Source organism: Pongo pygmaeus, chromosome 11 (genome assembly GCF_028885625.2).
Source record: "Pongo pygmaeus isolate AG05252 chromosome 11, NHGRI_mPonPyg2-v2.0_pri, whole genome shotgun sequence".
Taxonomy (NCBI): Eukaryota; Metazoa; Chordata; class Mammalia; order Primates; family Hominidae; genus Pongo; species Pongo pygmaeus.
Window position 1 is genome coordinate 140,000,903 of NC_072384.2, and position 26,337 is coordinate 140,027,239.

The window sequence follows — 26,337 nt, forward strand, 5'->3', positions numbered from 1 at the left end:
CCCCTGACTGCTTCGGGTGGAGGCCCTCTCCCCAGCATCCCCAGCACCTCAGGTGAAAGGTCTCCTCCAAGCCTCAGGAAGAAGCCTTGCCCTCAGCTTCCCTTAGCCAGAGGCGACACTCTTGGAGCTCAGTACATGGGGGTACACAGCCGGCTGGCTGCTCTCAGCAGGAGGAAGCACTGGCTGGCAGTGGCAGGAGGTTCTGGGGGCCTCTGGGCCACCTCCGAGGACTGAAGAAAATGAGGCTCCTGGCCCACGACTCTGCCCAGCTCAGCAGTGGGGAAGCTCTGCCTCCACCCGGCTCCCTGTTGGTGGCCAGAGCAGGAAGGCAGAGCTAGAGCATGGAAATGAGTGGCCACAGGGGCCCCGTTCCCTCTGAAGTCTCAGCCTCAAGCCCGCTGCCTGCCTGTGCCAGCAGCCCTTGCAGCTTCAGGTGCACAGCACAGCCCACCAGCGGGCAAAGCCAGCCTGTGATAAGGAACACGCAAACACCTGTCCCTGATTCTACAGACGCCACCCCGGGAGCCCCAGAAGGACCATGTGATACAACAGGACACAGGGAGCCTGACTGCAGCCTCATCCATTACTCACTACAACTCACAAATGGGACATGAGGCCAGGGAAGCCACGGTGAGTGCCAAGGAAGCCACGGAGGCTGTGATGACCCTTCCTGCCGCCACAGAATCAAAAAGAGGCCACCGAGCCCCGGAAAGCGGTCCAAGACAGTCTCCTACAGCTCTGCTCTGGGAGCCCCAAACAAGCCCCGGAGGCAAGGTAAACAGAGGCCCAGGGACAGGAAAGCTCAGGTGTGCCCTAAACAAGGGCTAAACAATGTGGCCAGACCCAAGGATGAGGGAGAAGGAATCTGGGTCGGGGAGGCTGGGCCAAACCCTGGAAGACCCTGCAGGCACGGCAGAGGGGCCTGCGTTTTACTCTAGACAATGGTAAGCCGCAGGATGCCAGGACCAGGGCAGAGGAGGAAGGCTGAGAGTCGGAGCACAGGGAAGAAAGGCTGGGGCCTGTGTCTCGAAGGTTCAGAGCGACAATCAGGTCCCAGTCCTGACTGTGCTGCTGGGGCTGGGGCGGCTGCACAGTGGGAGTCAATGTCACAGACACTGAGACAGAAATGCTCAAACGGAATTAGAGCCATCCTCAGTTTCTGCACAAAAATGGGTGGCACCGGAGGGATGAGGAAAGACCAAAGAGAGATGGGTCACACCAGAGGCAGATGACAGTGTGTCCCAACCACGGGAGGAACCACATGACACAGGTTCAAAACCACCTTCCCAAGCGGAGCGTCAGCTGAGGGTGCAGGTCCTGGGGGCATCCCGGGGTGGCCGGCCAGGGGAGGGTGCGAGGCCTCTGGAGCCCAGATGACTCCTGTGGGCCGACAGGCTGGGGCCCACAGATGTTGGCGGGTAAGGCGTCCATGTAGATGCATGCTTGGAGCACCACTGTGTGTTCCAGACAAGCCGCCAGACCACGTCTGGGCCTGAAATTTAACAATGTAATGCTGGGAAACAGAATACTAGCACTGTAAGGAAATCCCATGAGCACCGGCTTTAGTTGTAAGCGCTTGACTTTCATAAACAAGGTAGTCACGACCTAGAGGAGCAAGAGCCACATCCCAGACACAACACCGAGAACTTCTGCTCGTAACAAGGCTGGCCCTTGTACAGAGACAGCCCAATTCTAACAGTGAAAACACAGTGGTCTCCCTGGAGAGAAGAGAAGCTGGGTGAGAAATGCACATGAGGGAGGATTTCGCCACCCTCGCCACCATCAGATGTACCCATTTTATAGAAACTCCACCCTTCCTCATTAGGTGGCAGCGATCAGAGGTGAGTGGCTGTTCTCAGTTCACCAGGAATCACGCCAGAGGAGCCAGACTGCACACGACTCCAGTGCGTAAGCATGTGTGCAGATGTCTGTCCGTGCGTGTATCTGTATGAGGGTGTGTGCGTGTTCGGGGAGCACGAGTGTGTGGGTGGGAATGCTTGCTGTGTGCAGCATGTGCACATGCATGTACATGTGTGTTGAGGAGGAAGAACACTCACCAGGGCTGCAGTCCTAGAACTTCAGTGGGAGCTGAAGACAGAGAGAAGAGGTGACTGCTCACAAATGGCCTGGATGGGGTCACCCACTGAAGCAGCCGCAGGCCCACAAGCACCAGAATGGCCGCAGCAGGGGCTGGACAGTGGCCAGAAGATCCCCCTGTGCACCCAGGCCAGGAGGCCACTTCCAGACTCAGTCCCGCTGCTGCATGCCTGGCCAGGACCACAAGGCCGGCCGCCACCAACACAGTGCCCAGGAGAGCCTCCCATCCCTTACTTTACAAAAACGCCCCACCTTCGCCCGGAAGAAACCTCCTCTTAGAGGTGTGCAGGTTTGAAGTTCTCTGCCTCTCCCTCCAGCCTGCAGACAGGATGAGGCATAGCACTCTGTGACCAGAGAAAGCTCCAGCCTGTCTTCAGGCAGCATCTGTGCCAGCCTTGTGCCCCAGCTGACAGGGACAATATGCTTTATACCCAAAACAATTCAGCCAGGGCAGGGATACTGCAATTCTGATTGTGTGGAGAAGAAAACTGAGACTTAGAGCAGTTGGGTCAATGGCACCAGAGCAGCTGGAACGTGGCTCCACTGGGATGCACCTGGGCCCTAAAAAGCCTAAAAAGCCGAGCCCCTCCTCACTCTACTTTCCAACAAGAGTGCGCCCCTGGAAGAGCCGCGCCTCCCGCCTGGAGCACATGGTTCCACCGCGCATTGCAATGGGCACTAAGGAGAGTGGAAGGCATGGGCTCAGGAGCAGCAGCCAGCTCAGATCCACACCCCCACCCCACCGCTGTCGCTTGGGGCCGCAGCGACCACAGGTATCAGACGGGAGGAAGGGTATCCACGCCACAGGTGTGCAGGGACTAATGGACCACATGTCATAACACGGGGCCCAGCACGCAGAAGACGCCCACTGCAGAAACATGGTAGGACGCGGCCGGGCAGGTCCTCCCTGAAGCCGAGGGAGGCAGAGAGTTCATTCGCCTCATGCCACCTGGGGTTGGGGAAAGGCTGGGCCATTGACTTCCTGTGTTACTTATCCTGACAACAATTCTTCAAGGAGGAAACCCTGGCGTCCGCTTTGCAGATGGGTGGACCCGGATGAGGGAGGTGGCAAACTGACCACTGTAGCTCTCTGCTCGCTGGAAGGCCGCAAGCCTGGACTTGGAAGCTCATCTGCCTGATCTCAAAGCACATTCCTTCTAACACACCTCTCGCCCGCAGGGAGTCAGATGCGGTCAGTGGGGCTTCCAGGACTATCCGGGCCTGGGCCCCGTTTGCATCTGCCTCCTCAGGCACCTGCCCACCTCTGCACAGGACAGATGAGCCAGCATGGCTCAACCCTTCTCCGGAGCATCCTCAGATGACCAGCAGAGCCTTGGTCCTCTGGGTGACCTGGGTGCCTGGCCCCAGAGGGCAGCTGGACTGCACAGCCGGAAGGACCACCCTCTGGGCCCCTCTTTGGCAGCCGTGGCCCTGATCCGTCCTCCACCATCCTGTGGGTTGGAGCCCCCGCCCCGCCCCTTGGGGTCACTGGGCTGCAGCCGCAGGGACTCTGCTACACAGCCTCCTCCCTTCGTGGCCTCCACTCCCCACTCTAAAGGACCCAGGTTTCTCTGCATCCAGCCAGTCATCAGCAGAGGGAGTGTGCAGAGGGATCTCCCTGCTGAGCGGCCATTTACTTCTATCCACCTTTCCCACTGGCCATTTTGGCACACTTGGGCTCTGACTTCCAGGGCCCCGGGTTTTCCCAGGAAGCAGCAGAGACATAGGGAGGCCATTGTGTGTCAGTCTCCACCGCCAGAGAACCCTGCCAGGGCTTCTCCCGCAGGCCCCGGGAGCCTGCCTTCCACCTCTGGGATTGAGAGGTGAAGCCAGCTGGACTTCTGGGTCGAGTGGGGACTTGGAGAACTTTTCTGTCTAGCTAGAGGATTGTAAATGCACCAATCAGCACTCTGTGTCTAGCTAAAGGACTGTAAATGCACCCATCAGCACTCTGTAAAAATGCACCAATCAGCGCTCTGTGTCTAGCTAAAGGATTGTAAATACACCAATCAGCACTCTGTAAAAACGCACCAATCAGCGCTCTGTGTCTAGCTAAAGGATTGTAAATGCACCAATCAGCACTCTGTAAAATGGACCAATCAGTAGGATGCAGGTGGGGACAAATAACAGAATAAAAGCTGGCCACCCCGGCCAGCAGCGGCAACCCATTTGGGTCCCCGTCCATGCTGCAGAAGCTTTGTTCTTTCGATCTCCACAATAAATCTTGCTGCTGCTCATTCTTTGGGTCTGCACTACCTTTAAGAGTTGTAACACTTGCCACGAAGGTCCGCGGCTTCATTCTTGAAGTCAGCGAGACCACGAACCCGCCGGACAGAAGAAACCCCGGACACATCCAAAGGAACAAACTCCGGACACACCATCTTTAAGGGCTGTAACACTCACCGCAAAGGTCCGCAGCTTCATTCTTGAAGTCAGCGAGATCAAGAACCCACTGGAAGGAACCAACTCCGGACACAGGATGGGGCCCACCCTGCCCTCCTAGAGGCCTGCTAAGGGATTCTGAGGCGAGGTCCGTAGAGTGTTCAGTGTGGCGCCCATGCACGCTGAGCCCATGCCAAGGCTGTTCTGGAACTGCTGCTGGGATTCATGAGGCACGAGGAGCTAAATTCACTGAGGACGCTACTGGCGGCTTTCCTCCTCAGCATCTGTCCCCTTCCCCCTTCCTTCCTGACATCAGTGAATTCCACACCAGGGAGGCCAGTTCCCCAGCCAGCTTCCAGAAGAGGCATGTCCAGCACCCAGGCTGAGCCACTCGGTGCACTCTGCACCCCAGTCACAGTGACTGGTTCAGAGTTCAATACGTGGCTGGAGCCAGACCGAAGGAGAGTGAATCCAAGACTTGCTAAGACAAAGATGCTGTCCTTCCTGATGAGTGTGAACCAGCCAGTGTATATAACCCTGGGAGCAGCAGGCAGGGCCTGTGTATCCTATGAAGCTGACTCTCCCAAGGTAGGGCAAAGAAACAAGCCCCAGATGACACTGTGGAGGAGCTGGATCAAACAATGCCTGAATACTTCCTCCTCCAGCACTTTCTGGGAAAACAAGCCAATCAATTCCCTGAAGACACAGTACCTGTACCTGCCATAGCGAGATCCTATCTGATGGGGAGCGACCAGAAATATCTCCCTGCTCGATACCTCCCTGGAAGCCAGCCAGGCACAGTGCCTCATGCCTGTAATCCCAGCACTTTGGTAGGCAGAGGCAGGCAGACTGTTTGAGCCCAGGAGTTTGAGACCAGCCACGGGCAACATGGCGAAACCTCATCTCTACAAACTATACAAAAACTTAGCCAGCCATGGTGGCATGTGTCTTTGGTCCCAGCTAATCAGGTGGCTGAGGCGAGAGAATTGCTTAAGCTGGGAGATCGAGGTTGCAGTGAATGGTGATTGTACTGTAGTGAGTGGTGATTGTACCAGTACACTCCAGCCTGGGCAACAAAGCAAGACTCTGTCTCAAAAGATATATATATATATATTGGAAGCCACCCCCAAAAATCCCCTTACAGTGCCTTTCCCACCCTCCACCTGTGGAGAAGCTGTGCCCACAGAGGCACCATGCAGCTGCAGCCCCAGCCCTGACCTCTCCCATCTCTCCGTTCTTCACTGCCCTCCACAGCGGCACTACCCCTCACTTTGCTACCAGGAGCCGCCACATGCCTGGAGCCCCGAGCCTGGACCTGAGCACGCAGCCACGCAGCCTCCCTTGAGACACTGCAGCCACACCCGGTAGCCCTCTGACCAAGGCGGTGGGCAAAATGCACACAGTCCTTCAGGGTCCCTGCTCATGCAAATCAGAAGCAGTGAAGACAGGGGACAGAAAGAACCAAGGGGAGGGAAAGCGGGGCAGCCTGGATTTACACACAGCCACAGTCTCAGGGCAGCTCCCTCTCCCAGCACACTGGGAAGCATGACGGACGGCAAAGCCGTGGCATAGTGTCCATCAGACCACTCGGGTCATCCTCAGGGCCAGGGGCCTCGGCTCGGCACCACGGGCCTCGATACGAATCCCACTGCGGCCAAGGTGCAATCTGGACATGCCACAGCAGCTGAGCCACCATCACGAGCCGGGCTCTGCATACTGGGTAGGGACGCTGGCCCTTCAGATCCCTGACAAGCGCAGCATGCCCTGGGGGCTGACAGTGTCCGTGGGAAGCACCACGGTGCTTCTGAGCTTTCAGGAGTCTAATCTCTGTAAACTACGACACAGTCCCTGCAAGGACAAAGGCAGACGAGAGCTTGTTCTCAAACGGTACTAAGGTCCTTCGGGGAGACGTCCACCACACCACGACCTGCTGCAGAGATGCCCTGAGCAGGTGCAGGAGCCTCAGAAAGTCCTGCAGGGGCATCCAAGGCCCGGTCAGCAGCAGGGCCCTGGCAGGGGACATACCCTACTCCTCATTCCTCCCAAGACCTGCCAGCAGAGAGGGCTGCGTGTCCTCAGAGCCACCCGGGGAAGAGGAAGAGGAAAGCTGAGTCTCTGCAGGAGAGACACTCACTCAGCAGACAACAAAGGATTCACTGAGGTGATGGGGTCATGACAGTGAAGCTGGGATCTCAACCGATGCTCACTCAACACCCCAGAGCCATGGAACACAGGACATCACTGCAAATCACTCTTGTCCACTGCAGGCACATCGGCAGCGTGACGAGCAGAAGTGAGCACATCCACCAATCAGACCCTTCACCCCACACCCACGAGAGCACCGAGGAACCAGGAGAAGGACACGTGAAACAAGAGAAGAGGCCCTCCGCAGCCCCCACGTGCCTCGGCTCTGGCCTCCGCTTAACCAGAATTCTGAAAACAGAACTTTGTCAGAACGCAGCCCGGGTGTGCTGAAGCTGGCACGCTGACACAGAAAGACACTCTTCTTCAGGGAGGGACCGGGGGAAGCACTGCACATGGTTGGTTGTGAACTCCGAAGCCCAAAAGGTCAACATCCCCACCAGCTTGGGAGGTGAGCTGGATGCTCCCACACCAGGCCCCATCCTGCCCGGGCCACCATGCCAGGCAGGGGTGGGATGGCCCAGCCCAGCTGCTACCCTTGGATGGCAGCGGGCATGCGCGAAAGGGCTTGGCAGGTCAGCTGCTGCCCCAGCCAGCAACCGAGCTATGCTGGGCTGTGCTGCACACTCAGGGGCAAAGGAAAGCAAGCTGCTTCAGGGCAGGCACTCGGAAGGCAAAAAGGACACAGGCACCCCAGTGACATCTCCTTTGATGCATCCTTCTGACCTGGAGGGCCAAGGGGCAGATTCCAACACAGAGCCCTTGAGCTGGCAAACAAGTGTTCTCCAAAGAATGGGGGCTGTGACCACCTATGAGGATCTTTTCAGTGCAAAATCTGATATAAATTTTATAGTGGAGGGGGTTTTAATATGCCAGAACCTCCCAGTGGTTTTCTTTATGGCTCCCTTTAAAGGTCCAAAGGGTCAGAGGGCCACCCACATCCTGCGAGCAAGGAGGCACAGTTGGCATCACTAATTAAGATACACCCCGCTTGTGTGGACCCACAGGCCATCTTCCCCTCCTTGTCCACAGCTCCCAGAGGTGGAATGGGGGTCAGCCTCCTTAGAACACTCTAACCCCTGAGCTTACGGGGCTCGGACATGAGTCCTGGGGGTGGGCAAGTCCTCAATAGCCAGCTGGGATGAGCCCCAGGCCACAGGGAGGACTGAGGCTCAGGGGCCCTTGGCCACGCTCTGCTGACCTGCTGGGGCCCCACTTTCTGCCACTCGACTTACATGGCACGGTGCCAGCCAGCAAGGCCCCTGCAGATGGGCCAGGCTGGGCTCAGCCTCAGACCCGGAATTATGGTGTGTAAACCGGTGGCACTGGGGGTGCCAGCTCGGGTCCTCCAGCGGGTCCCCTCCAGCACAGTTTCTACATGGACTCCTGGCAGGCTTCAGTCCTGACAGCTACTCTACAGAATCCTGGACTTAGGCACAGAGGAAGCTCTCACCAGCACTGCTGGAAGGAAGGAACCCCCTCCCTTCTGGATGCGGCCCCCATCTCAGAGCCACGGGGCTGGGACCCCCAGTGTGTGAGCCACCTTCTTCACCTTGCCCTTGTTTTGGAAGCTGCCCTTGCTTTTCATGCAGAGGTCCCCACAACAGCACCACCAAGCATGTGCCCCAGGGAGGGCCTAGCCGCACCATGGACCACCTGGAGGCCTCCTTGGGATGCATCTGAATGGGCCTCTGCCTCCACCGAGTTAGAACAGGAGAGATCAGCTCCATCACCCAGCTGGAGCCAGGCACCAATGCACAAAACAGAAAGAACAATAGCAAACTCTCCATTAAATGCAACAAGACTACACATACATTAAAAAGCAAGGAAGTCCTTTGTGCAGACCACACCTCCGCCCCACCCAGGCAGCCTGCCAGTTGGCCCGGCTCATCGCTGGCTCATGCACTCTGGCCTCAGAGACCTCAGTCACCAGGCCACCATCTGGCCACAATGCCCTTTTCACCCTACTGCAGCCCCGAAACTCTGGCTCCAGCTAAAAAGGACCACACCCCATTCCCACCCACCCACCCTCCTCTTCCTCCTCCTCCTCCTCATCTGGGCCTGGCTCCTGCACCACGGCTCTCCCCACCAAGCAAGCCCTCCAGCCACAGCCCTGGTTCTCAGGATGGTGACCCGTGTGCACCTGCCTGTCTAGCTCCTTTTTCTCCTCTGTCCCTACCAACACCAAAGCCTCTTGTGGGCAGAGGCCAGTTTTCCTGATCAAGCCTGGGGTCATGGGGCCGGCCACTGCGTCTGGCACAGAGAATGTGTTCAACTGAGTCTCATCTCATGTAAAACGTAGTACTTGAGCTGGGGAGTAGAATGAGTATTTGCAAAATAATAACTAATCAATTAGAAATATTTGGGGAACATGGCCCCCAAGGACCACCCCCGCTCCAACCCCAACCCCACCACCGGGGAGGCCAGTGGAGATACCACAGAAACTTCTCTTCCTCAGTTTAAAAAAGAACCGCTCCAGCAAATAGCAACACATAAAGCAGATGACGGGCCGTTCCCAAGGGAAAATGCCATTCCGTCACCGCTTGAACAACACTCCCACTTGGAATGCTGGTTCAGACTCTCAGTTCGTAAGAACTGATTTATTGTTTCAAGCTTAAACATCAATCTAGCAAAAGCACTTGACTCACACTGACGGAGTACCTCATAAACAACAGTAAACTCACAAAGCCCAAAACTCACGTTTTTAAACAGAGCAGACTCCAAAATGTTGATGTACACAAACACATTAAGGTATCATATCAAAACTATGATGCTAAATAAGAAGTAACTAAATAATGTCATTAATTCTAATTTAAAACAAGCAGAGAAAAACTCCTTCATAAAAGCACCACTCGCCTCCTCGCACGCTGGGGCCCTGGGCGAAGTGGCTGGAGAACAAGCCGCACACACCTGCCTTGGCCTCGGCACAAAAGTCGCATTTGCCACTCGACAGCTGTGTTGAAGGCCCTTCTCCCTCCCATTCCTTTCTGCATCACAGAATTCCCTCCACTTGCATTTATGACATCTCCTTAGGAGCATGTAATCTCCAAAATCAGGACCAAGAAGTTCCCAGATGGGGGCAGGGGGTGTCAGGAAACAGGCAATTCCGGAGCACTGGCAAGAACCCCACAGAGGGGCCAGGCCAGAGGTGGGGCCTCACCCCAGCTCTCCCACCCAAGGCCCACATTGTGCCATTCACTGGGCTACTTACTCATCCATTCATTCATTTATTCACTCATTCATTTTCTTTCATTCTTGGAGCACCTACACTGCCAAGCACAGGGTACAGAGCAGGCATGAGGCCCTCAGGGCCCCTCAACCCTACAGAGCCCCAGCTAGTAGAAAAGGTGGCATTAAACAACTAAGGTCACAATGAGTTCCTGAAATTGCACAACGGGATGCTGTTAGAAAGGAGGAAATAAGCTGTTAGGCTAAGTTTAACAGGGGATCAAAGGATGAGAGGATAAGCATGAACTGAGGGGCTGGAGAAGAGCGAGGTAAAGGGAGGCCATTCCAAGGAAGGGGAACAGTGTGTGCAAAGGCCCCAGGGTCAAAGGGGACTTAGAGACAGCTAGGAAGTAAAGCAGGTGGCAGCTGAAACTCCACAAACACAGCAAGTGCTATCAGATGAGGCTGGTAAAACAGAGGCCAGGATCAGGCAGGCCTTCCAGGGCCCCGAGACTTTAGGATCCTAGGAATACAGGAAAGTCATGCCAGGGTTTCAAGCAAGGGAATGAGGTACAAACCTGCTTCTGGTGGAAACCTGGGAGACTGTTTGTAGGATGGGCTGTAGCAGAGCCCACTCAAACCTGGAGGATCAGTCCCCACCTTGAAGAGCTTACATGTGAGTTAGAAAAACAAATGCCCCTAAATTCTGCTATTGCGAAGCATATTTATCAACTTGCCAAGGACTTAAAGAGTACTTTTCTTTCCAATGGAAATATCTAAATGTTTTCAAATTACTACTGTAAAAAAGTAATACATGCTTATCAAAATAATCTCTACAATACCACCATGTATAAAAGAAAAGTGTACCCCATTTCCTCACCTCTGATGGTTACCTTAGAAGACCCGTGTACTTAAAACCAGGAGTGGCCTGGGGACTGCTCCAGACCCCGCCTTTCCCTCTTACACTGCACACTTCTTCTGCCTGTCCACACATGGAGGATGCTACAGTGCAGAAATGCCAGCAGGTTTAACAAGTACTGCTTTTATAAATAATGCAGCCCCAACCTCCACACACGTCTGGATATCTACACACTTATCTTCTTTCCTTAGAATAGATTTCAAAATGTAAAACTGTGGGGACAAGGGGAATGGCATTTAAGATTTTGACACTTAAGACTTTTCTAGAGAGCAATTCAGTAATTACTATTTTATGTTTATACATTACATATATAAACTTTTTTGGGGGGGACAGCACAGGGTCTCGCTGTGTCACTCAGGCTGAAGTGCAGTGGCACAATCACACCTCACTGCAACCTTGACTTTCCAGGCTCATGTGATTCCCCTGCCTCAGCCTCCCAAGTAATGGGGACTACAGGCACACGATGCCATGCCTGATTAATTTTTTTATTTTTTGTAGAGATGAGGGTCTCACTATGTTGCCCAGGCTGGTCTTGAACTCCTGGGCTCAAGTGATCCTCTCACCTTGGCCTCCCAAAGTTCTGGGATTACAGGCATAAGGCACCTCGCCCAGCCCTATTATATTTTATACAATAATACATATTGGTCTCTCCAGAGAGCAAATGATAATAAATAACAGCCAACATTTATATCATGCTCACTACATGCCAGGCCCTATTCAAGGAAATTTCCATACATTAACTTACTTAAACTTCACAAAAACCTTACAAAATAGAAATTATTATTATCACCAGCAACAGGTATCATCAAACTTGCCAATATGATAGGCATAAAGGGCATCTCCTTCACACTGAATTGATTAGTAATGCTAACCTTTCATCACTAGCCACAATGATTCAATGTTCATACGCTCTGCTCATCTTGCAATGGTGATCTCATGCTCTCCTTATTGGTCTGTAAAAGCTCTTTATATATTGACTATTAAGCTTACACAGGCATAATGTGTTATATATTTTTTCTCTTGTTGTCTCTTAACCCGGCTGATGGAGTCTTTTGCCAAAGAGATTTTTAAAAAAACTCTTATCCTATTAAATCTGTCAAGATTTTCTTTAAGGTTTCTGGGTTGGTATTGAAAGAGTAGATTAACTTCGTCCTCAAATGCTTTCTTCCAATAAAATCTTCCAAGATAATCAACAGACTGAACGGCAAACGCTAAAAGCTGCTCTGGCTGGAATGGACTTGGAGCATCAGCTCCCTTCCATCACCCCCACTTGCCTCCAGGCGTCCTGGGGGCTTTGCAGGAGAAGAACACAATGTCTTCTAGTTCTGCAGCCCCACACGTGACATAAGACAGCATGAGAAAGCCAGAAGTACTTCCCAGACCTATGAAACATGCCTGTAACAGCTCCAAGAACAGTCAACACAGCACTAGAAAGTCTAATGACACTGAACTAGAAAGGTATTCCAAATTGTCCTTCTCTAAGAGGCTGTGTTCGCCCAAGCACCTGGACAAGCTGAACTTCAGCTTCAAGGTCACCACCAGCCCAGAAGCAGAGGCACGGAGAGGAACTGGCCTTTGGGACTGGAGATGCAGGGGGTGGCAGATGGTCCATTTCATTCTACCCCTAGTTCCTCCAGAGGTAGAGCCCACCTGCAGAGCTGTGCTGACACCTACATGGTGAGCGCATGAAACAGCACGAGCCCCAAGCAGGTGCTCATCTGGCGTCAGCTACGGGAGCATGTGACAGCTGCTCGTGGCATCATCTCCTTGCTCCAGGAGACATCCTCATCCCCCGACAGTGATACAGGAAGTCACGGTGGGGGCAATCTATGTAGGACCCTGACCTTCCTTCTAGGAAGTGAGTAGGAGGTGTGTCAGCGAGGCTGCAGCAAGGGGACAAGGCCATTTAATGCTGCAGGCACCACAGCCATCGTGTCACCCCAAAACAGGTCCCACTCTTCCCACTCACAGAAGCCCAAGAGAAAAAAACGGACCATATGAAGAGAACTTACTGACCTTAGTGACATTTGTTCCCACAGAAATGCTTATGAATGAGTTAAGGTCTGTTCAAAGGTAGCATCACTTTTGACATGGCACCCCTCATCTGACCTGAACCGGAAGGTGCAGTACCCGCCTCTAACGTCAAGGCCAAAAACCCAGAGCCCACCACACGGCAGGGCATATGCTGACCACCTGAGATCAAAACAAACACTCCCTCCAAATCCATCCTTTCTGACTCCTTACCCCAGGACAGACTGGGGGCTGCAAACAACGGGGCAGGGGCTCAGTCCCGGTTCCACAGCTCCAAGCTTAGGTGGAGACTGGGCCCCTTTGCCCTTCATTTCCCCCATCCCCAGCTACAGTCATCAATTCTGAGCCTCGGAGGGAAAGCCGGGCCACAGCCTGTTGCCCCGCTGCCTCTCAGCAACGGCAGTTCTCTCAGCCTCTGCGGCTCCTTCGTGCCCTACATCAGGTATTAATATATTACTCATGGCAGCTTCTGAGCTATGAAAGCCCAGCCGTTTTCAATAGAGAACGGTATGGATGAATTCTACAGGAGTGATGAAATGTTTCTTCTGCTCTGGCAATTAAGACAGCATAAAGTCGCCTTTCCTTTGGTGCCACCCCCAACATCAAAGGATTGGAATTCAAAGCCATTCATGCTGCATTGAAACCTCACAATGAAGCTGGAGAATGGAAGTCGATTACTGGGCATAAATATGCAGTAGTTAAAAGGAAAGAGTTATAACGAAATTAAACTGCAGCAACCCCACAATGTGTGGAAACTTCCAGCACTAGAGTCCTCCTGGTAAACATCCATAGGGCATTCTTCTCAACGAGGTCTCTGGCCACAGAGAGTCCAGATGGGCTGCCTGAGCCGCACGTGGCCAGCGTGCCAGGTTGTCCTGTCCATCTTGCTACAGCAACAGCCCCCAAGGCCTCCGAGAATATGGCATTTGGGGATTTTTATTTTGCATGGCTAGGAAGCTGCTGAACACAGAACATTCTCTCTGGTGCAGAGCTCCGAGGCCACATCTGTCCTTCGTCCCTAGGCCTTACAGGCCTATGTGCAGTCCAGTCATCTTCCCTCCGCCCCGCCCCTTAGCCCAGGGCTCCCCCGGGGGGAATGCCTGCTGCCAGCTCCCCTTGCAGGAGAAAGAACCCTAAAGAGGGCAGCGTTACATCTGCCTGCTGAGTACAGCCGGCTTCTTTTCTAATTGATTACTGCTCTCTTTAGGATGGGATTTGATCTCTAAAATAAAAGCCCAGAACACAGAAAGCTATAGAAGTCTTACAATGTGTTGGGGTGTGTGTTTTTAAGGCATGAAAATACTTCCCTCCCACACAAATGTGAGTTCTTCTGGGGAAAGATGCCACAGATCCCAGAGAGTAGAATATCTGGGAAAGCCCGATAAGTCTTAAAAATAGGTAATTGAACACAGATTTTATAATTCACAGGAGCTACCTGAAAAAAAATTAAATTTCACATATTTTTGATATCCAAAACTCCATTCTGATGAAACTTCTAACTGGGTGGCATTTTGCATTTCCAATTATAATAGAGTAATTGTGTTGCCATAGTTACTGCAAAATTCTGCAATAACTTTTGTTGCTTTGTAACTGCTGTAGTGTATATTTGTGTACAAGCAGCTGAGTTTTCTTAATTCGGTCTCCCTCCCTCTCCCCAGCCACCACCACCACCTTTCCTGGCTGGGTCCTGAAACCACCCCACCAGCCTTCTTTGGACAGTCCCGAAAATATTGCACAGAATTATCAGAAGCAATTAAAACTCCAGGCAACCACGATCATATTACAAAAGAAAAAGTGAAACCAGGTCAAGGTGCAAACCTGCCAGTATCCCCCCAGTCCTGCTGGGCTGGCGCTGGGCCAGGACTGTTTACAGGCTTACTCCCTGGCCTTAACTGCTTCGGTGATTTGTGGCAATAAACAGAAAAGCCTGAACAGAGAAAAACGGGGCGGCAAAGTGACTACACAGGCCCTTTCCTCCCTCACGGAGAGCAAGCAGAACTGCTCTCAGCAAGCAATTAGGTAGGTCTCTACAGTCATGCAATTAGGATTTAGTTAAGAAAGTCATTAGTTTTAAAATAACTTAAGTTTAATTTCTGCAACGCTTTATTTGAAAATTGTGTCACAGCAGGTCAATTTACAACATGCAATAAAGAAAACACTCATATCAGCTGCCTCAAGTTATTACAAATTTTTGATGTGCATTAAATGAGTACACTGGGTTCCACCCCCGGCCTTTCCAACTGATACGCACGGTCTCCTGCTATAACAGTGTCAAATAATTCAACGCTCAATGTAAATACGAGATAATTTGCTTATGATTCCGTGGTGTGTTTTCGCAACGCCGGGAAACGCGGATCCCACCCCCGAGCGGGACCGGGCCCCGTCTCGGCCTGCTGGCGCCCTGCGGGCTGAGCCGAGCGGGTCCCGGGCAGCCCCCCGCCCTCCCGCGACCCCCCGGGCGCTCGCAGCGGCGACGACACGCGTGGGGCCGCGGACCCCAGCAGGGACGTTTTTCTGCAAACTCACAGCATTTGACAAAGTTACATAAACGGCGCCCGGCCGGCCCCGACGCCCGCCCGCCCCCGCCCTCACTCCCGGCGGCCCGGAGCCCACCTGCTCGGGGGGGCGCGGGCCCCGCACCGGGAGACGGCGCCGCTGCCTGCCGTGCCCACCCCCGCGCCCCCGCCCCAGCGGGCGAAGCCGCCTCGCGGCGCGAGTGGAAAGGTCCAGAAGGGGCCGGGCGGCCCTGGGGACCGGCGGGTCCCACGGCGCGCGGCCAGCGCTGGCCCCCGCCTCCCACGGCCGCGCGCGGGGCGGGTGTGGACCGGCGGCGTCCACCTGCCGCGGGCTCCAAGGCCTGCAGGCTGCGCGGGGCGCGGGGCGGGCGGCGGACAATGGCCAGCGGGCGCCGGGCCGGGGCTGCGCTTACCGCGGCGGGCGGCGGCGGCCGGCTCTAGCCCTGCTCCGGCGCTCCGCGCCGCATCTCCTCAGCCTGCGCCGCCACCCGCCGGCGCGCGGGCTCGGGCTCGAGCGGCGACAGCCGGGACGCGGCCGCGGCGCCGCCGGGGGCCCAGGCTGGGAGGCTGCTCGGGCGGCGGCGGCGGCGGCGGCGGCGGCGGCGCGGGCGGACGCGCGGGCTCGGGTTCGGGCTCGGGCGGCGGCGGGGACGGTGCTCCGCGGCGGCAGCCCCACAACCTCCCCTCCTCATTCACAAAAAATTGACCCACGTTGAACCATGATGCTTCTCCCCCCTCCAGCGTCGAGCCAAGCGGCGATAGGCCACCCCGCACGCCCGTCAGCCGGCCCGGCCCCGCCCCGCCCGCCGGCGGCTCGCCACCCATTGGCTGCGGCAGCCTTGCGTCACCTCCCCTTGCGGGCCCCGCCCTCCCGCCTGGTTTCTAATGAAGAGCTCGTCAATTACGGCTCGGCCCCGCCTCCCGCCCGCCCGCCCCGGACGCCTGGCCGGCCTTCCATTGGCCTGCTGAAACCTGCGCACAGCCGGTCTGGTCCCACCCCTCGCCCAGCGGCTGCCCAACCGCGGGGCCGGATGCCCTATGAGCGGCAGAGAGGCTCCACCCCTGCCCGCCTCCCCGCACGCGTCCTGGACTTCATTGGCTGCTGGAGCTGCCAATTCTAGAGGGTGGGGCGTACCAAAAGACGCTCCAGGCGCCAGCCGCTGGGTGCTTCGCGGTTGAGGAGGCGCAGGGACCGGGGGCCAGTAGTGACCGTAAACACGAGCCCCGGCCGTGTCCAGTCCCACTTGGTAGCCCGCATGGCTGCCTAGCGGTCAGCACCGCGTGTCCGCGAGCCTAATTCGCGCTTAGAGGGCACACAATGGAGTGCAGGCTAAGGCGGGGAGCCGGCCAGGCCTCGCCGCGGCGTCCATCTTGGGTACTGGCAGTGGGTCACGTGGTGCTGCGTGCGCACGGAGGCGCAGGGCGGCCCGGTCACCGAGTGCGCAGGCGCCACGGGCCTCGCCCTGCCCCGCGGCGGGAACGCGGCGGTGGGGGTGTGGGGTGTAGGTCGGCCAGGCCTGCAACGGCTGCCGAGGGTCGTGGGATGCGCTAGCCGCGTCCCTGCTCAGGCGGAGGGAGCCCGGCCCGCCGCCAGGGTTTCGAGTCCGGGGCCAGGCAGGCGTGGAGGGGGTGGGAACGGCGCACCGCCCGGGTGGGCGTTGTTTTAAGGCCGCAGGGCTTGGGAGGATTGTGTTGAGTTAAAGGTCGGCCGGTAGACCCCCGGAAGCGCCTTTGGTTGCCAGCAGGTGTCGGCGGGGGTCTTCAGTGGCCACCCTCCTGGTGGTGATGTTTCCGTTTCTTCCCAACAGGAGTGTAACAAGTTTTCAACTTGGGTGCACACACTGTCCCCGGAATCCCGCGTTCCAGGGAGGAAGCGCCTTTGACAGCGCGCGCCGGTGCGTGGGGCCCGACGACGTGGGCCCGGGGATGCGGACCTGGCGGAGATGCGCGTTGGCTTCGATTGTAGGCCATTCCTTTTAGGAGCTGAGAAAGGATCCATTTTTACAGCATTCTCGACCTGTGATTCTTGGTGGGAGAAACTGTAGTTATGTGGATAAAAATACAGTTAGCAAAATAAAAATGACAATTTTACATTTCCTTAAATATCTCATTAATAATTAGAAAACTTTGGTCATTGCAAGAAATGCTTACTCTGAGATGGCTGAACTTTGAAGGAAAGGAATGGTGAATTAGAGAACTTTAAAACAAGATACAGCTGAAGAAAAGGAGAGCAATTAGGGAGTTTTGGAGACTTGGCTTCTGATGGAAATGGTGCGCTATCTAATTTTCATGTAGAATGAAACAGGGTCTGTAGCTAGCTAACATCTAGGTAAGATTCAGTATCATTTGACAGGATTATCAAAAACATACAATCACGAGAAATTATTAAAACCTGCCTGTAAGTCTACCGAAGTTAGTTTTTCATGTACAAAGAGAAGTGCCTGAGCAAAAAGTCACGTGAAACGAGCTCTGAGATCTAATGCTTGGCAGAGGTAATTTTAAAAAAGTAGATATCCATTAGAAGGAATGGGTAGCCCCATTGCTGCGCGCCGTTTAGACCTCACAGGAGTCCTGAGCAGCATTCCAGCAGTGGGGCACCACGCAGACGTTGGGTGGATGGTGCAAGAACCTCACTCGCCCATGTCTGGGAAAGAGAAACTTGGCTTGGCTGGCTGTGTCTGCCATTATGTGTCAGAGGGGCTGTCTGAAGGAGACCGGTGTACAGCCAGTGCAGAGGAATTCAGTACGATAGCGTGCAGTGAAAGCAAACACGCTATCCTGTGAACTGTGTATAAGGAGAAAGGTAGAGTGACAACCCCAATGCCTGGGAGCATCCACTTGGGATTTCACATACAGGCATTTGACAGAGGCAAATGAATCAAACTCAAAGGAATCTCCGTGTTCTCACAGTTGAAAGAAACCAGCACCAAAGACTCAAATTTTAAAATCTAGGGTAGGTGGATCCAATAAATTGGTAAAACTCCTAGACTGGCTACGATCGGCAAGCTGGCCAATTATAAAATATACAAATAACAGTAACTTTCAGATTACTAACAACATTCAATCAATAATTAAATAATTGTTGCATATTCAGTATGTCGTGAGCTTTGTGCTAAGCAATTTATATGTGTTAGAAAATATGAAAAATTCTCAGCAAAAGAACATTTTAAGTACCTAAATGTAACACTAAGTTCCAACAGAACTTCCTGGGAATTGTGAAAATCGTTAAATAGTTCATCAGGAAGAATAAAGATTTGAGAGCAGTCAAAAAGAAGAGTAATGAGGGAGAAACTGTGCTCCCAGAAAATAAAAACATGTTATCTGGGCTCTGAAATGAAAACAACGTGATATTGGCCCAGATCAATGCAAAATAGAAAGTGAAGAAATGGCCCCAAGCAAATGTACTGACTCCAGGCTGATACCTAGCCGACATGTGTATGATCAGTGCTCCAACTGTTCTTAATGGGCAGCTTTGCAGGTTGGTCAGTGCCTGTGCCTTACCAACTATCGACTAGTTTTAATACCACCCCTGTAGGGATTTAAAATATAATGAAAGTGGCTTTTCAAATCAGTGAGAAAGCAGTATGGTAGGGTACCTGCTAATCATTTGAAGAGATTAAAGTTGAAGTCTTTACTCATCAAGTGGAGTAAAGATTTAAGTTTTAAAAAAAGTACTAAGGAAAAACTCTGGACATCTCTATAGGGTTGTGGAATATAAAGAATATCGTCAACAGTCATAAAGGGAAATAATTGAGAATTTAGCTATGTTGTAATTAAAATTTAGTGTGCAATCAGTGGGAAAATGGATAAACCCCAACTGCAAAATACAAGGGAATATTACTCAGCAATAAAAAAGAATGAACTGTTATAGATGGTTGAACGTCAAGAACATCATGAAAGATGTCAGATACAAAAGGGTTTACACTGTATGACTGTTAATATGAAATTCAGCCAAATATGGGGTAAAGATCAGAACAGTTCTCTCCAGATTGGGGGCCTACGGAGGGTGGACTGGGAAGGACACGAGAACCTTCCTGGGCAATGGAGATAATACACTTTCTGTCTGGGGTGTAGATTGCTTAGGGGTACATACCGATCAAAACTCATTGAATTTAAGAGCTGTGCCTTTCTCAGGAAGATTTTAATTCAGAAGAAAAAAAAATTTTGAAGGCAGTGGCTGCCCCAGTTTGGAGGGGAAGGGGGGACTTTTGGTGCTTCAGAAACAATAAAATTAAGGTAAGTGAGTGGGGAAAGTGTTTGCGTGGGATTCGTAGAGGCTGATCTTCACAGGCAGGAGGGCTTTCAGAGCGGAGCAGCCCTTTAAGTAAAGCAGGCAGGGACAAGGAGAGGCAAATACAAAAGAAGAAACGCCCATAAACATGACAGGATGTTCTCTAATGAGAGAAGTGCAATGCTTTGTTTGATAAAAGCAAATGTGTGGAAATAAACACTATTATACAGCAACTGAGTGTCAACTGATAGAAACTTTCAGACAGCTACTTAACCACGCTCATAAATAAAACCTGCAAAATTTGCATCTTCTTTGACCTAGTGATTGCAATTTTAGAACCTCATTCAAAGAGACAAACATGGATGCTGATAAACATTTAGCTAAAAGGTCTACAGAAACAATGGTTGGTTGGGATGAATATGTATGCATATATCACCAAAAATAAGGGGTTTTATATCATGGAAAGAAATTCACTTTATAGTTTCAAGGGAAAAGAAAGACAAGAAGACCTCATTACAATGTGATGTAATTTTTACAAATGAAAGCACTTATAGACACAAAATGAGGAAAAATGTGTCCTCTTCTAAGTGGAAAATGAGAGATTCTTGTTTTCTTTTGCTCAACTTGTTTTCTTAATTCTTCAGTGAACATGTTTTACTTTTGTAAAAAATAATTCTTTAAAAAAATTCAAGAAGGACATGAAGTTCACTCAGGAGACTGCAAGGTCTGAGAGCCTCTGTCAAGCGGGCAGGACCCAGGGGCTGTAGGACAGATGCGGGAGGTGCAGCCTGGGCTGCAGTGGAGGGAGCAGGGGTGGGGTGGTTCAGGGCTCATCTCACAGCCCTGAAACTTTCTTATTTATTATTATTATTATACTTTAAGTTCAAGGGTACATGTGCACAATGTGCAGGTTTGTTACATATGTATACATGTGCCATGTTGGTGTGCTGCACCCGTTAACTCATCATTTACATTAGGTATGTAATGCTATCCCTCTCCCCTCTCCCCACCCCACGACAGGCCCTGATGTGTGATGTTCCCCAGCCTGTGTCCAAGTGTTCTCATTGCTCAATTCCCCCCTGTGAGTGATGCACACTATTCACAATAGCAAAGACTTGGAACCAACCCAAATGTCCGTTAATGATAGACTGGATTAAGAAAATGTGGCACATATACTCCATGGAATACTATGCAACCATAAAAAATGATGAGTTCATGCCTTTGTAGGGACATGGATGAAGCTGGAAACCATCTATCACAAGGACAGAAAATTACAGCCCTAAGACTTTCAACTCTTCCAGCTTCATCCACGTCTTTCAGCAGACCCTCTGCCCTCCAGCGCTTTATCCCAAGACCCGCTCCAGGTAGGGATTACTCAACCAGGTCATTGAAATAAGTAGCAAGAGACCAACAAAATTGCTGGTGATGGACACTCCCCTGGCTCCCCTTGCCCAGCTTTCAGCCTTGGGTGATTGATTCAATGGAAATGACCTTGACCAAGCAGACCCAGTCAAAAGCTACCAAAGTTGGCTTGAGATTTTTGCTTTAGTTTATGTTTTTTGAGGTAAAATATTGGGGTTATTAGCACGTAAGGAGGAGCTGAAGTCACCAGAGGGGGTGAGGCCAGGTAGGGAGTGGCTAGAAATGGCAGGAGCAGTGGAGTCCAGGAAGAGAAGAGAGAAGAGGCCGAGAGCTGAGAGGCAGGAGGCTAGGGGACTGGGAAAAAGTCCTCCGGATGAGGCCTTTGCTGTTCAGGGAAGTAAGTTTGCACGTGATTGCTATTTGAGGAATTTAAGTGCCAACTGTCTTAGCTCAGGTCCAAAAGCAGAGCCTGATACAAGGACACAGGTGCAGCAGGGGTTTGGGAGGAGGCCAGGGGTTTGGGAGGATGCCCCAGGAGGCAGGTGTGACAGACCTGGGGGCTGGAGATAGGACAGGAAAGGAAGGACAGCCAGTCCAGGGCTGTGATGTGCAGTTGGCCAGACTGTTCATCTTTGGGGAGGAGGAAGCATTTTTCCATCAGCTCCCAAACACCAGTGGTCAAGCGCTGCCCCACAGGGGTTAAGTAAGGCCCCCCATGCTTCCAGGCTGGGCAAGCAGGAGTTCTGAGAGAGCCCCCAGAACACCGCACTCTGAGTATCAGAGAAGCTCTGGGAAAGGAGACAAGAGAAGCACCACAGGCCAAGGGGAGGAGCTACCAGGGCGCGTCTGCGGGGCCCAGGGAGCACTGGCCACAGAAGCGTGGCTGGGATGAGAGGGAGCCCCAGCTACTAGAAAGGGCGCTGAGGCAAGGCCAGAGGCCAGGTCTCCTCCTGTTCCAGGAGGTGCTACAGACGCTGGAAGGCTCAGAGGCATCGGCTGGGTAGTTACCACGGTCACCAAGCAAACATGAAGTGAGGAGCGTCCGAGGAGCCGGTGTGGGAGACCCAAGGCAAAAAGTTTTATGTGTGGCTCCTCCACTTCCCGCAGGCAGCATCCCCATAAGTCCATCCTAAGTGGGAAATGTTTTGAATACACTTAACCTGCCAAGCGTCATGGCTCAGCCTCGCCTGCCTCCAGTGGGTTCAGAACCCATGCATTAGCCTATAGTGGGACAAAATCATCTTACACAAGCCTGTTTTGTAATAAAGGGTTGAGCACCTCACGTCATTCATTGAACACTGTAAATTAGGTCAAAACTGCAACAGGCCAAGTCAGACCCTCCTGAGTCGGGACTATCTGTATTTTCCTCTTAGTACAGGAGACCCTGGTACGTCTGTGGCCAGGGCGGAGGCGTGGGGGAAGTGCCCCTGAGACAGTCCCAGAGAGGAATGTGGAGATATGCCGTGGGAGTGCCAGGCCCGTCCCGAGCGTGTGTGGCACGTGGCAAGCGTCAGGCGGAGGCTCACACATCTCGTGTCTAAATACTATAAATAAAAGGGCAAATTCAGCCAATAGACTGTGACAAGGAAAGTACCCATCCTCCTCCTGCCACACTCGTCCCGCTGTAACTGTCTGGAATTTAAAATCCTCAGGGGCCTCAGGATTCTACCTCAGAGGGAGCTGCAGCAAGCCTCTGCCTTCTTCCTTTCTCCTTTTGCCACTGGCCTCGTCTCACACTTCAAGGAGCCTGTCTTCCATGCCCAGTCTGATTCAAGCTCTACCCACACTCCTAGACAGCCACCCCTTGGCCTCCCCGCAGACCTGAGGGTGGCAGCCCTGTGCCACAGTCTGCCGTTGGGCCATGGTCCTGAGAATAGCTGCGTGCCTGTTTGGAAATGGCTTCGGGTCATCTTAATGTGGAATCCTGGGCCCCCGTCACCTGGAGCATGGGTCCCCGAGCAACACCCACCATGGCTGTAGCGACTGCTCAGCTAGAGAGAAAGATACCCTGGAGGGGCCAGATAGCCTCTTTCGATAGCACGGGTCCTGGAACAGGAGACCGGGTCAGGACCCTCGTGCTCAGGTCTCAGACGGGCTCTGAAAACCCCAAGCAGGAAGATCCTCAAACAGGAGGGGGCCTCTGAAGGAAATGGGAGGGAGTGAGAATGGGCAGAGATGAGTCTACAGGTGAGGGCAGGAGGCTGAGGATGGCAGCCTTATGTTTATAATAGACATGGTCCTGAGCTGCGACCCAGGAGTAAAGATAGGGTGATGACAACAATAATCAACACGTGATGTGCTTGCTATGAGCCAGGCGCTGCTGGAGTAGCATTGGCAGGGTATTGAAAAGAGCTGAGCAGGCTATTAGAAAGCATTGCTAGCCAGGTGCTGTGGCTCATGCCTGTAATCCCAGCACTTTGGGAGGCCGAGGTGGGCGGATCATGAGGTCAGGAGATTGAGACCATCCTGGCTAACACAGTGAAACCCCGTCTCTACTAAAAATACAAAAAATTAGCCAGGTGTGGTGGCAGTTGCCTGTAGTCCCAGCTACTCAGGAAGCTGAGGCAGAAGAATGGCATGAACCCGGGAGGCGGAGCTTGTACTGAGCCGAGATTGCACCACTGCACTCCAGCCTGGGCGACAGAGCGAGACTTGGTCTCAAAAAAAAAAAAAAAAAAAGCATTGCTGAGTGGTGCTGAGGGCCCACCCAGTCAAATGCAGTGTTTGTAATGGCACCAGGTTCATTTATCTTTTCTGGTAGCACTGAGAAGGCCAGCTGCAAAATTCTTGTATTGTTGGTTAGATGCAAGGTTGGTGGTAGGGCTGAAGGACAAAGGAGCAAAGCCCTAGGGGTACTAGCTATGGTGGTGGGCATGATTCACTGCGAGGTCCAGGCCACAGAGGACAGGAAGGGCAAAAGGGCAGAGTTGGATGGGAAAAGGGCAGGGGTAAGGACCTGGAGGTTCCAGTGAGCTCAGTGCCCGGGCTGAGTAGCTGTAGCCCAGAGACTTGTGGAAAGACATTATTATTTTCAGCTTAAGATTTCAGCGGTAGGGGAGAGGGCAAAGCTCAGGATCCTGGCAAGGGGGCTGACTCGCTTACCTGGAAACATTCTCATTACAAAGGACCTAGGAGTGCCGCCTAAAAGGCTGCGTTTTGAAGAACACATGGCTGAGTATATACAAGCAAGTAAGGGAACTCCGTAAAGACGAGAAATCTCCTAAACTGATGCCTTAGGAAAAAGCCCTTCCTGATACCTCTAACTCAGGGGCTGAGGTTTGAATTCTATATCCTTAGTGAAAGGACAGACTAGAAAAAAATCTGCCCAGTGGAACACAGAGACAATGAGGAAGAGCATCTGTTTCCACCTTGGTTCTGGGTGGGGAAAGGGCTTCTTGCAAATTTGTAGCAGGGCCTACCCTCACTTGGGTTTGATACATGCTACCTGCACAATCCAGGAACTCTCAGGCCCCAAAAGTAACATGAAAAGTAGTCCAGGTGTAGGATACTCTCAGAACTTCTGGCAGAAGCAAACAGTGTCAATGAGGGTAACACCCTCAACCTAGGTTACACAGGATTCCCAGGAATAGAGCCTTACGCAAAATGAGCTCACAACTGAAAATGACAGGACGTGAAGGTTTTATATAAATATGTAAAATGTTATATAAGTGTATAAAACCCAAAGGAAACAATTCACCATGTGCAAGAGTCAGCAGATGAAGAACAGGATGATGCCTCCAGCCAAGGTACTGGGATTATAAGAGAGCTTAAAAATAAATGTTAGAAATTGCTAAAGGAGTCAAGGAAGTTACATTGACTATGAACCAAAGAATAAGACACTAAGAAAAAGAAGAGTGGAATTTTTCAAGGAACCAAGTAAAACATCTGGACATGAGAATTGTCATTAAAATTAAAAATTCGGTGGGGAAAATAAAAAACATCTTAGAAAACCTTATTAGCAACTTGTTAAATGGACCCAAGGAGTTTATCCAAATGCAGACCACAGGATAAAAGACATGGAAGCATTTCTTTTTCACTAGGAGAGTGGTGACCTTGTGGGTGCTTGGGACAGATCTCCGTTACCTGGAAGTGTGGCCTGCGAATGGCTTACAGCTGTGTCCTTCTCCAGAGAGCTGTTGTTGGTCAAAGGGGAGTCACCTCACCTGGAAATGCTTGGGAGGTTATCTTTCTCCGCTCCCAGATGGCCAGTGTCTGACCCCTAGGGATAGGAAGCCCAGCTCCCTGTGCAGCAAGTCATGCTGCTGAGCTCCAGATGGGCTCAGGCTGAGCCTTGGCTGGCTTGAGCCTAAATCACAACCTTTCCTAACTTCCCCCCACTCCTGCTGTGCACTGTCCTTCCTCTGGCCCTACTCCCTGCCCTGCCATCCTCCCTTCACTTCCTGGCAGGGTCCTCCTGCGAGTAATCCTCGAGAAAGCATTTGTGCAGGAGCCCTTACCTCACCCTCAGCCTCTTGGGTACCTGATCTAGAACAAGGCGTTCCAGAAGGAGACAATGGAGGAGGAGCAAGATAATGGCTGAGAAGTTCTTAGCATTACGGAAGGAGGAGGATCCTCAGGCTCAGGAAGTCCTGCAAGCCCTGAGGATGGTAAGTAACATAATGATACACTGGACCTATGGTAGCAACACTGTCCAATGCCAATGCAAAGAAAGCTTTCCTAAAAGCAGCCACAAAGAAATGGCACGTGGCCTCCTGAGGAATGATCATTGGACTGATGGCAGACTATTTGTTTTTTGGGTTTTGTTTTGTTTTGTTTTTCTGAGACATAATCTCATTCTGGCACCCAGGCTGAAGTACAATGGCCCAATCATGGCTCACTGCAGCCTTGAACTCTTGGGCTCAAATGATCCTCCCTCTTCATCACCCTCCCAAATAGCTGGGACTACAGGCGCACACCACCGTGCTTGGCTAATTTTTTAATTCTTAGTTTTAATAGCTTCTGCAGTTGGAGAGCAAACTGTGCTGAAAATCAGGCCCAAGCTTGGATTACAAAGTGATGGAGGCTGAGTTCATACTCCAGCAAGCTTCTGGTGTTAAAGTCAAGGGTAGGGTCCTTGGTGGGGAAAGAGTGGGATCCTAGATGCAGGAGAGGAACATTTCAGAGGATGTGTGTGAGGTCCTGGAACCTCCAGACTCTCCTACGGGCCCCAGGCCAGCACGAGTGGCCTTCCCCATGCCAGAGCAGAGACTCGCTCAGCAAAGCCTTGGCTCAGGCAGTGCCTCCCAAGGTGAGGAGCCACCTTCCCTACCTTCCCTCATTGCTTCTAGGGCGACTGTCAGCTCCTCCCTGGATCAGGCAGGAGGCTTACAGCCCCAGCTACAAGAAAAAAGGGATTATTTAACAGAACCTTGGGAGCTGACGAATATAACACGGGCAGGAACAGGAGCATAGATCCCGGGGGTGCCGATGGGAGCAGCACAGACCTGAGAGAGAGAAGGCGTAGTCACGTAGGTCCCCCTCTGTGACTC

The 26,337-nt window shown here is 52.5% G+C and overlaps 1 protein-coding gene and 1 long non-coding RNA gene across 13 annotated transcripts in view; one reads left to right on the forward strand and one right to left on the reverse strand.

The window, feature by feature from the left end:
- The window catches only part of HDAC4 (histone deacetylase 4), a 356,755-nt gene extending 340,108 nt beyond the window's left edge, over nt 1–16,647 (reverse strand). For 6 of the 12 annotated variants that reach the window (XM_063648201.1, XM_063648199.1, XM_063648196.1 and 3 more), the window contains exon 1: nt 15,669–15,956. The gene's annotated coding sequence lies outside the window, so the exon portion shown is untranslated. Of the gene's footprint in view, nt 1–15,352; nt 16,010–16,390 lie in introns of those variants that run through there. The other 6 variants (XM_063648197.1, XM_054477422.2, XM_054477421.2 and 3 more) reach the window with 5 other exon arrangements.
- On the forward strand, nt 16,408–17,346 carry LOC129031309 (uncharacterized). Its single transcript, XR_008501007.2, has 2 exons — nt 16,408–16,630; nt 17,064–17,346. It is a non-coding gene; the product is annotated as an uncharacterized LOC129031309 (long non-coding RNA).
- The last annotated feature ends 8,991 nt before the right edge of the window (nt 17,347–26,337 follow it).